This window comes from Canis lupus, chromosome 5 (genome assembly GCF_003254725.2).
Source record: "Canis lupus dingo isolate Sandy chromosome 5, ASM325472v2, whole genome shotgun sequence".
NCBI lineage: Eukaryota > Metazoa > Chordata > Mammalia > Carnivora > Canidae > Canis > Canis lupus.
Window position 1 is genome coordinate 39,334,387 of NC_064247.1, and position 12,084 is coordinate 39,346,470.

The 12,084-nt window shown below is 39.6% G+C and overlaps 1 protein-coding gene across 3 annotated transcripts in view; it reads left to right on the forward strand.

The window, feature by feature from the left end:
* The window catches only part of ZNF286A (zinc finger protein 286A), a 78,645-nt gene that overhangs the window by 16,479 nt on the left and 50,082 nt on the right, over nt 1-12,084 (forward strand). Inside the window, exon 2 of one of the 3 annotated variants that reach the window (XM_025428297.3) lies at nt 2,103-2,249. The exons of 1 other annotated variant lie outside the window; for it this stretch is intronic. The gene's annotated coding sequence lies outside the window, so the exon portion shown is untranslated. Of the gene's footprint in view, nt 1-2,102; nt 2,250-3,655; nt 4,166-12,084 lie in introns of those variants that run through there. One more of the 3 variants, XM_049110241.1, reaches the window with a different exon arrangement.

A 12,084-nucleotide genomic window follows, 5' to 3' on the forward strand; every position in this document is an offset into this window, starting at 1 on the left:
CCCAGAAAAGTGCTGCATTGTTCCTTTTATTTCCTGTTTGCTAGACACTTCCATATGCGTGACAGTCCTCCAGATCCCTTGATGATTAATTTTACATGTATCTAGATTCAGTTAATTTAGCCTTTTGGGGGTACCTTCTACAGCCAACTCTCCGTGATGGGCGCATCCATAATGCACTTCTACTTGGTTCTACTTGCTTCTATTGCGACAAGACCTAAGACAGTTGAGTTGTTGGTGTCTTTTTCTTGTTTTTTTTTTTTTTTTTTAAGAGTTTAGTTATTTATTCATGAGAGAGACACACACAGAGGCAGAGACATAGGCAGAGGGAGAAGCAGGCTCCCTGCAGGGAACGCAATGAGGGACTCGATTCCAGGACCCTGGGATCACAACCTGAGCCCAAGGCTGACACTCAACACTGAGCCACCCAGGTGCCCCTATTGGTGTCTGCTTTATTGTTTCCAAAAGCATGAGGTGTTCAGAGGGTGCATACTCCAACTTCTAGGACAAACCCCCAGGCTTACCACCACCTCTACTACCCACCCCAGCCCCCAGGAAGAGAACCTCTATATAAATCCAACCTATCTAGTCTTCATACCTGTGCCGTGGATCCTGCCTTTCCAAGTACTTTTCTACCCAGAATACTGGACATCTATTAAAATGCTACTGTGAAGAAAGTAAAACCTCAACCTTAAGATGCTTGTGCTGGGATTTCAGAAGGAATGCTGAGGCCTCTACAGTTTTGGATTCAGTAGGGAAATCCCATGGAACACTCTACCAGCTGGATTCCCCCATTGCCACACTACCCACTCCCCAAATCCCAAAGCTCCCTAATGGTTTATTTTAAATGTGTAAGGTGGGGATCCCTGGGTGGCTCAGCGATTTGGCACCTGCCTTCGGCCCAGGGCATGATCCTGGAGTCCCGGGATCAAGTTCTGCATTGGGCTTCCTGCATGGAGCCTGCTTCTCCCTCTGCCTGTGTCTCTGCCTCTCTCTATCTGTGTCTCTCATGAATAAATAAGTAAATCTTTTAAATAAATAAATAAATAAGGTGATAGATGCAACAGAAACAGCAAATTGTTGATAGTTATTGACATTGGGTCATAAAGGAGGGTTCATTATGCTATTGCCTCAACTTTTGTATATTTGAAGTTTCCATAAAGTAAATTTTAAGAATACAATTTAAGTTACAAAATATGGCAGATTAGATCATCTATCTCCTTGCTCAGAATTTTTGGTTGGCTTCTCATTTCAGAATAAAATGTGAAGTTCATTAAGCGTTCTTGTAATCAGTGTAGTACAACACAACCACCATTTTAAGAGAGTGAAATAGAACAGAAATGAAGAAAAAACTAGAGTGCATTACTTTTTTTAAACGATTTTATTTATTCATGAGAGACACAGAGAGATATACAGGGGCATAGGTAGAGGGAGAAATAGACTCCCCACAGGGAGTCCCACACAGGATTCAATCCCAGGACCCCAGGATCATGGCTTGAGCCAAAGGCAGATGCTCAACCATTGAGTCACGCAGGTGTCCCTAGAGGGCATTACATGTAATAATACTATGTCTTGTTTCAATGCATTTTTCTTTCTGTTCTGTGAGTGTGCATATTTGGTTATGACGTAGGGTGTGTGTGTGTGTTTGTGTGTGTGTTTTTTCTGTGGGTCAGATCAAAGAAGTTTGAAAATTATTGCTCTAGTGATCCAATCTCCAACCTCATATCATTCTTCCTTACCCCTTACCACTACTTTACCCTCCACACCCATCCTTAATCCACTCCAGCCTCCTGGCTGTTCAACATGCCAAACTCTATCCCCAAATATCCACATAGCTCTCACTCACCTTTTTCAAATCCTGTTTGAACATCATCTTTAACACCAGTGTCTTCCCTCACAAAATAGGGGAGCCCTATTATACCATTCATGATCCTCCTTATCCACCTTTAAAATTTCTTAATGATATTTATCTCTGCTTGATATATGTTTATCTGTTTACTGTCTTCCTCTCTCTACTCCAAATGTAAGCTCTTCTGTTTTGACCAATGTTGTATTTCAAATGAACATTTATAAATGTTTGTATTGTCCTGTGCATTCTTTATTAGGCCAACTCCTAGGTCTTTTGTTGAGCTTATGACTGGAATCTTACATCATTTGTCCTTCTACCATGTGAGGACACAGCAAGAAGTCCACAGTCTGCAAGAACTCGACCACATTGGCTCCCTGATCATGAACTTCCAGCCTCCAGAACTGTGAGAAATTAATTTCTGTTGTCCATTAGTGACCATTGTATTCTGTTATAGCCAAATAGAAAAAGGGAATATTTTTAGAGTAAACAAGTTAATGTATATAAAACAACCAGCATGGTGTCCTGGGTACATGGAAGGCAGCCATTCATAATTTCTTCCTCTCCTATACAGGAAATAAGTAAACCATAAGCTATTACGCTTCATTTATTTCTTCTAGGTGGATTCCTTTTTTTTTTAGTACTGGCCATAATGAGGCTCCTTCAACATTTGAGCAGCCCATGAATGTTTTCCAGGGGAACCAGAGCAGGAACAGAAGAACAAAGTGGACTCCAAAGTCTAGCTTATGCCTGTGTAGCTACTAGAGCCTTATTGCATACTTCCAGAAATGCCTGAGGTGACCTTGTAAGGAGGAGAGCATGAACAGAAGGCAAGAGCAGCAATTTGAGATTATCAATTGTAACATGGTATATTGTATCTTCAGACTGGGAAGATCTAACTTTTTAGTAGATTTTAATATTTGTATTACATGCACACATAGGTGTATTATAGATGCATAAATTTGAATCATGATCCCTTTATTCTGCATAGTCATTAATTAGCTCCCCCCAAATAAATGTATAATGTGTTAGACAGTGAATTTTGTAGAGCAAAGACTTATTTAAATGACAGAACACCGGGATCCCTGGGTGGCGCAGCGGTTTGGCGCCTGCCTTTGGCCCAGGGCGCGATCCTGGAGACCCGGGATCGAAACCCACGTCGGGCTCCCGGTGCATGGAGCCTGCTTCTCCCTCTGCCTGTGTCTCTGCCTCTCTCTCTCTCTCTCTGTGACTATCATAAATAAAAAAAAAAAAAAAAAAAATGACAGAACACCTGGGGCACCTGGGTGGCTCAGCTGGTGGCTCAGGTCATGATCCGGGGTCCTGGGATCAAGCCCTGCTTTGGGCTCCCTGCACTGTGGGGAGTCTGCTTCTCCCTCTCCTTCTGTGGCTCCCCCCACTCATGCTCTCTCTCTCAAATAAATAAATTTATATAAATAAATATATTAATGAATAAATAAATAGGGGTGCCTGGATGGCTCAGTGGTTGAGCCTATGCCTTCGGTTCAAGTCGTGATCCCGGGGTCCTGGGATAGAGTCCCGCATCAGGCTCCCTAGGGAGCCTGCTTCTCCCTCTGCCTGTGTCTCTGCCTCTCTCTGTGTGTCTCTCATGAATAAATAAATAAATAAATATCTTTAAAAATAATAATAATTTTAAAATAAATAAATGACAGAACCCCTGACTTCCACAAATTTTTGTTAGTAAAATGAATCCTTTTTTATTTATTTTATTTTTTTAAAGATTTTATTTATTTATTTATGAGAGACACAGATTGAGAGAGAGGCAGAGACACAGGCAGAGGGAGAAGCAGGTTCCGTGCAGGGAGCCTGACGTGCGACTCAATCCCCGGTCTTCAGGATCACACCCTGGGCTGAAGGCAGGCGCTAAACCCCTGAGCCACCCGGGATGCCCTGAATCCTTTTTTAAAACTTAAAATATAAATATTTCACATGCAAAAAGGATACATAATGCTTAAAATGATAGTAAAACATGCCCATGTATCTACTACCAGCTTAAGACATATTAAGAATGGTATATCACTTTCTATTACAGTTGGTGTAGAGTAATATTATTGAATTAATCATTAATAAACCACTGAATCTAGAAACTTGGCTGAACTTTATTTTTTATGGCTTTAATAATTTGTTGATTTTTTTTTAAGATCTTATTTATTTATTCATAAGAGACACAGAGAGAGAGGCAGAGACATAGGCAGAGAAAGAAGCAGTCTCCCTGCGGGAAGCCCGATGCAGGACTCCATCACAGGACCCTGGGATCAGGACCTGAGCCAAAGGCAAACGCTCAACCACTGAGCCACCCAGGTGCCCTGATTTGTTGATTCTTTTAAGTTTTCTCTGTAGATATTCATATTCTATTATATCATCAGCAAATAAATAAAATACATGTGAGTTCATTTCATATGAACTCATTTAATCTTCACCTATATAGCTCATTTCATCTTCACAACCACCAATGAAGTAGGTATTGTCCTCACTATACAAAAGGAGAACTGATAAAAAGATGCTAAGGAATGTGCCTGGGGATATGTAAACATGCAGCAGAGCCTAGATTTTAAATTTAAAACGTAGTAATTGTGGTTCTAGGGTCTGTAATCTTAACTTCTATGTATATAAGTGATTGCCATTCAAATTTTGTCTCTTCCAACATCCCAAACAGCCCCCTCCTCTTTTTTTCCCCTACTCCTATATTGGACAGTATTGTATTTCCTCTTTTACTATATTCAACATCAACATTGATAACATTCTTGTCTCATTCACAGTCTGCAAGGGAATACTCCTAAACACCTCTGTTAAACTCACATTTGCTCTAGGCTTTCAGAATATAGATTTTTATCAAGTTAAGAAAGCTTATCTGAATTTTTAACCTAATCATTAATAGATATTGAACTTTACCGACTGACATTTCTGTTTCTGTTGATTTAATCATTTTATTTTTATCCTTTAGAGTCCACTAATGTAGCAAATTTCATAGCTAGATTTTCTGTTGTTAAAATCTATATGATCATGGTACCATTTAAATTCAGCTATCTAATATTCTATTTAGGATTTTTGCACCTGTATCTAAAAGTGGAATTAGATTATACTTTTCTTATTCCACATAGCATCCTTATCTATTTTAAGAACTAAGGTTACAAAAAAAAAAAAAAAAGAACTAAGGTTACACAGAATTAGTAAAACAAATGTGGCAGCCCCATCTCTTTTTATTTTCCTGTTTTTAGAGTATCTTAAAAAAAAACGTTTTATTTATTTGACAGAGAGAAAAAGAGAGGACAAGCAGGGGGGGAGCAGCAGAGGGAGAGGGAGAAGCATCCCCACTGAGCAGGGAGACCAACATGGAACCCAAGATCCCAGGACCTTGGGATCATGACCTGATCATGATCATGACCTGGCTTAACCAATGAGCCACCCAGGCACTCCCTGTTTTTAAACTATCTTATATAAGATAGAGAAGATTTGTTTTTTGAAAGTTTGGTAGAATTTGGAATGTGGTCTCTTATTTAAATTTCTTTTATGGTAGAGTTTTCAATTTAATTTTTTTAAATTTATTTATTTATGATAGTCACACAGAGAGAGAGAGAGAGGCAGAGACATAGGCAGAGGGAGAAGCAGGCTCCATGCACCGGGAGCCGGACGTGGGACTTGATCCCAGGTCTCCAGGATCGCGCCCTGGGCCAAAGGCAGGTGCTAAATTACTGCGCCACCCAGGGATCCCTCAATTTAATTTTGTGCTGATTTTTTTTCATTTTATATTTTCCTAAATTTATCTACTTTATCTATGTTTTAAGTAATCAGCCCTGTTTAATAATCTCTATTATATCTCTATTTTTTTCTGCTTATTTCATTGTCTACTTTCTTTTTTAGATTCATCACTCTAACTGGAGGTTTGTGTAACTTATTAATCCATTCATTGAAACATCTTTCGTTTTGATAATTGTTTTGGGGTACACTACTTCATTGACTTTAATTCTTTATTATTTCTATATTTCTTATTTCTTTTGCTTAATCTGTTATTTCCTTTAGCTCCTTGAATGGACTCCTTAGCCCACTTGTTTCCAATTTTTCTAAAATGTGTTTAAAATTATGTGTATTTCCTTAAGGATACAGAGGACTTGAAATATACCTAATCTGAATTGAGAGGTCTCTCAGTGTACAATACACATAGATTTTAATGACTCAGCATAAAAATATAAAGCATCTTATTAATGAATCTGTTATTGATTAAAAATTAAATATATTGGATGTATTGGGTTAAATAAATATATTCACTTAATGCATTTCACCTCTTAAAAAACTTAAAAATCTCTACTAGAACATTTTCAATTACATATGTGGCTTACATTATATTTAAATGATTTATAATATATGTAGTGACATAGATGTGTGATATAATTTTAAACTCATTGAGGCATCGTCTGTATTTGAGCCTATAGTCAATTCTTTCTGAATACTGCCTGTATGCTAGAAAAGAATGCATATCTCTTTGTTGCATGTCAAGTTGCATGTAAATCTATTATCTTGGGCTTCTTAATCCTGTTATTAAAACTTCTATAGGGGATCCCTGGGTGGCTCAGCGGTTTAGCGCCTGCCTTTGGCCTGGGGCATGATCCTGGAGTCCTGGGATCGAGTCCCACATCGGGCTCCCTGCATGGAGCCTACTTCTCCCTCTGCCTGTGTCTCTGCTTCTCTCTCTCTGTGTGTCTCTCATGAATAAATAAATAAAATCTTCAAAAAAAAAAAACTTCTATAGTCCTCTTTTCTCTTGTCTACTTGATGTATCAATTTCTCAGGGGTTATGTAAAACTTTCCTACTACAATTATTGATTTATCTATCAGTCATTCTATCTACTTTATCTTTCATTTCTTTTATAAGTATATAAAGGGTCTAGAGAAGAGGATATGTAAACTCATTTCTCCCTGATCCTTCCTACTAAGTTCATTATAAATGCTAGAACTAACAGACAAGAACTCTGACAGGTGGAAAGAGGAAAGTGGACTGAGTAGAGAGACAGACCCCAGGACTAGCATGGTGGCAGGGCAAGTCACAATCCAAACCTAGCAGCAGGAGGTGTCCCAGATAGGCTCACTGCCCCCCACCCCAACATAGAGAATGAATACAGGCCCTACCTATAAAACCAGGGGAACCTGGTAGCCCTGGATGGAAGACTTAACTGGAAGCCCCACTGACCATAAGAAGCCATGGAAAGTATTCTCCCTCCCTATGAGTCTGACTCTCATCCCCTATCCAGAACACCAGGTAGATGGGCAGCATCTGACAAGTGGGGGAGATCTTCCACAATCGCCCAGCCAGGGAGCCTCTTTGTCCCTTAAACCTGAAACTTCCCTCCCCACTCAGAGCTAAGATAGCAGGGAAATGTCACTAACAAGAAATGGCTGACAAAGGGTATCCCACCACTACAATTATCCTGATTGAGAAGCTTCTTTATCCCCCCCCCAAGCCTGAGACCCCTCTCACACACAAAGAGAAACCAAGCTCTAGATGGCACAATCTGGGGGTGATGACCACAATAATCAGCTAGCCCAGGAAGTGCTCTCTGTCCCAGCCATACCTGGGAATCTCCACCTCCCCACTGCAGAACATATCCACATTCACATCTAGAGACACCAGGTGGTTGGGTAGAACTACCATGTGAATGGCACCATATAGAGGGCCCCACCCAGGAAGCACTTTTCTTTCCCGTGGGCTGGAGACATTCCCCCACCTTAGCCCAGCCTGAGGGAGGCTCTTCCCACCCACTCAAGCAGGATCTGCAGGGACTAGTGGGAACCCCAGAAGTACCAGATAAACCAAGCAGACCAAAATAGTACCACAAGGTCTCTGAAAACTAAATTCTCATTGAAATCACAACCTAAAAAGTAGGCCAAGACCTGTATGCTACACCTAAACAGGGTGACAGTGGTCTAAAATAGAAGGTATAAATAGAACCTGCAATCTCCTAACATAACAGACAAAATATCCAGGAATCAATCCAAAATTACCTGTCATTCTAAGAACCAGGAAAATCACAACCTGAAGGATAAAAGGCAGCTGACAATGCCAACACTGAGAAGAATCAGATGTTTGAATCATCTGACAAGGATTTAAAGCATCTATCATTTGAAAAAATATTTTAGTAAGAACTTACAAATCTCTCAAAACAAATTTAAAAATGGGAAATCTTAGCAAAGAAAAAGAAGTTGTAAAGAAACAAACATTATAAAACGGGGATCCCTGGGTGGCTCAGCGGTTTAGCGCCCGCCTTCAGCCCACGGCATGATCCTGGGGTCCCGGGATCAAGTCCCATATCAGGCTCCCCACATGGAGCCTGCTTCTCCCTCTGCCTGTTTCTCTGCCTCTCTCTCTCTCTCTCTTTGTGTCACTCATGAATAAATAAATAAAATCTTTAAAAAAAAATAAAACTAAAAAATATAAATACTGAAGTAAAAAACTCACTGGGTAGACTCAATGGTAGAGTGGTGACGACAGATAATAGAATCAGTGAACTTGAGTACAGATCTATAGAATTTACTCAATCTGAAAAAGAGAAAAATAGACAGAAAAAAAAAAAAAGAACAGAGCCTCAGGAACCTGTTGGGACAATGACAAAACATTCAGCATTCTTAACATCAGAGTCCCAAAAGGAGAGGAAAAAGAGAGTGGAGTTAAAGAGTATTCAAAGAAGTCATGGCAGACAAGTTCTAAAACTTGGTGAAAGACATAAATTTACAGATTTGAAATCCCAAATAAATAAACCTAAGGAAATCCCTAACAAGACACATCATAATTAAAATTGCGCACACTAAAGGCAAAGGAAAAATCTTGAAAGCAGCAGAGAAATGTCATATTACTTGTAGAGGCACACCAATTTGAATGACAGCAGGTTTTTCATTTGAAATCATGAAGGCCAGAAGAAAATAGCACATTTTCAAGTGCTGTCAATTTTTTAAAATTTTTATTTATTTATTTATTTATTTACTTACTTATTTATTTATTTATGATGGACACAGAGAGAAAGAGAGGCAGAGACACAGGAGGAGGGAGAAGCAGGCTCCATGCTGGGAGCCCAGCGTGGGACTCGATCCCGGGACTCGATCCCGGGACTCGATCCCGGGACTCCAGGATAGCGTCCTGGGCCAAAGGCAGGCGCTAAACCGCTGAGCCACCCAGGGACCCCCAAGTGCTGTCAATTTGAAGGGGAAGAATTGCCAACCATGAATAGAATATCCAAAGAAGATATCTTTCAGGAATGGAGAGGCAATCCAGACATTCTCAGATGAGTGGTAACTAAAAGAATTTGTCTCTTACCAGACCTACCCTTAAAGAATGGCTAAGAGAGGGATCCCTGGGTGGCTCAGCGATTTAGTGCCTGCCTTTGGCCCAGGGCATGATCCTGGAGTCCCGAGATCGAGTCCCACGTCAGGCTCCCTGCATGAAGCCTGCTTCTCCCTCTGCCTGTGTCTCTGCCTCTCTCTCTCTCTCTCTCTCTGTGTCTCTCATGAATAAAAAAATAAAATCTTAAAAAAAAAAAAAGAATGGCTAAGAGAAATTCTAACCAAAAAAAAAAAATTATATGTCAAGGACTCATAGAGCATTATAAAAGAAAGAACAACGGATAAAGCAGAAACATAGGCAAATACTATGGATTATACTTCTCTTCATGAGTTTTACAAGTATATAGGTCCCTATTTTGTCCATTAGGATGTTTTTATCTTAAATCTAATTCTATTATTAATATTTTAATATTTTATCTGGGTATTCTTTTAGTTCATTTTTGCCGGGTATGTCCCTTGCCATCATTTTGTTTTTAATTTTTCTTTGTTGCTTAGTTTTTTGTATATTTTGTAAAGAACATATTGCTACATCTTGAGGTTTGTGTTAGGTTTTTTTTTTAAGATTTTATTTATTTCAGAAAGAACATGGCAGGGGAGGGCTGAGGGAGAGGGAGCAGCAGGCTCTCTGAGAGCAGGACCCTGGAATCATGATCTGAGCCAAAGGCAAATGCTTAACCAACTGAGACACCCAGGTGCCCCAGTTTTTTGTTTTTAATTCAAACAGAAATTCTCTTCCTTTTGATGGATGGGTTTGACTCATTTACATTTTTTGTAACAAATTATGTAACAGGTCTTATTTTGTGTTTTCCCTTGACCATACTTTATTGTTATTTCTTGTTTTCTTCTTGCCTGGATTTCCATTGAATAATCAGTTCTTTTGTTCTGGTTTGAATGATATACATCTACTCTTACTTTCATGGTACTTGTACCTAACTTATTAAAACTCCTACCTAAGTTTCATTACCCCTCCCATCCATTTATCAAGTTTGTGAATATCTATATCCTTCCTCTAATCAAGACAAGTAACTTAGTTACCTCATTTGTGCATTTCTACTTCCAAACCTCATCCCCAATGGTATTAAAACTTTAGTGGAATTGTTTTTAACATGTAGTTGGTGTCACCCTGTTTCACTGCCTGTGCTCCTTGAAGATGATAACAAACTTTTTACTATTTTTGCCCTTACTTTCTTTATATCCTAAAGCATCTTCCTGAATTTTTTTCCCTCTTGCTGAAATAGTTCCTCCAAGAAAATTTCCAAGGTCTTGTATGCATAAGAGTATCCTTGTTTTGACTTTTTTACATGATACTTACTTTTTTTAAAAAAGATTTTATTTATTTATTTATTTATTTATTTATTTATTTATTCATAAGAGACAAGAGACATGGAGACACAGGCAGAGGGAGAAGCAGGCTCCCTGCAAGGAGCCTGATGCAGGACTCAAACTCAGGACCCCAGGTTCAGGTCCTGAATTAAAGGCAGACACTCAACCACTGAGCCACCCAGGCATCCCTACATGATACTTGAAATATAAAATTCTAGATTCAAAGTTTTATCTTTTATTATTTGAAAATATCATTATACTTTCTTCTGTAGTCATTACTACTATTGAACAGTCAGATTTATTCATTCAATTATTACTTATTAAAGAGACGGGGGCAAGATGGCGAAAGAGTAGGGTCCCCAAGTCACCTGTCCCCACCAAATTACCTAGATAACCTTCAAATCATCCTGAAAATCTACGAATTTGGCCTGAGATTTAAAGAGAAAACAGCTGGAATGCTACAGTGAGAATTATTACTTATTAAAGGGCCACAAAATGCCAGGCACTGTTTTTGACACTGGAGATTTAGCATTGAACTTTGCTTTGTGGTGATCTGTTTTGTCTCTGGAAGGTTTTTAAATTTCTTCTTTGTTATTTATTGTGAAAGAGATCATCAAGAGTGACTAACTGCCAGGGTGGCTCAGCAGTTTAGTGCCTGCCTTCTGCCCAGGGTGTGATCCCAGGGTCCCAGGATCAAATCCCACTTCAGGCTCCCTGCATGGATTCTGCTTCTCCATCTGCCTGTGTCTCTCCCTCTCTCTCTGTATCACCTATGAATAAATAAATAAAATCTTAAAAAAAAAAAGAGTGACTGCCAGTTGACCTGTGAGCTAGACCCACACAATGGGAAGCCCCTTACCCTCTCTCCTACCCTTGGAAATGTATGTGCTGCCCAGCATTTCCAAAGTAGGGGTAATTTGGGAGATGCAGCTTTGAGAGAGTAATGTGTTATTGAGACTATGTGGACTGAATATGTCACTGTACTCAGTTAAAGCCTCTAGAGAAACTTTAAAGATCTTGGTAGCTGGGTGCAGAGATCAACTTGTCTTATAGCCACTTAAGAGAACCTGGTAGGGGCATCTGGATGGCTCAGTCAGTTGGGTGTCTGCCTTCAGCTCAGGTCATGATCTCAGGGTCCTGGGACTGAGACTCACATCAGGGGCTCCCAGCTCAGGGGGTAGTTGGCTTCTCCCTCTCCCTCTGTCATTCAACACTTCCCACCCCTCCTTGTGCTTTCTGGCTCTCTCTATCTCTCTGTCAAATAAATAAATAAATAAAATCTTTAAAAAGAGAGACAGGGAGAGAACTTGGTACATAAGTTCCCTTATTAAAACTACTGCCTACCAACCTAGAATAGTCTGTCTTTTTCTTTAAGTCTCTCCTTGCCTTCCATGGATAAGGGCCAGTTTCAAAGTTCACCTAGGGAACTCCCACGGTTGCAAATGAATATTTATGTGGTTAGATTTTATTATAATATGTGGTATCTTTGTTTTTTAAGATTTTATTTATTTGTTCATGAGAGACAGAGAGGGGGGGTGGGCACAGACACAGGCAGAGGGAGAAGCAGG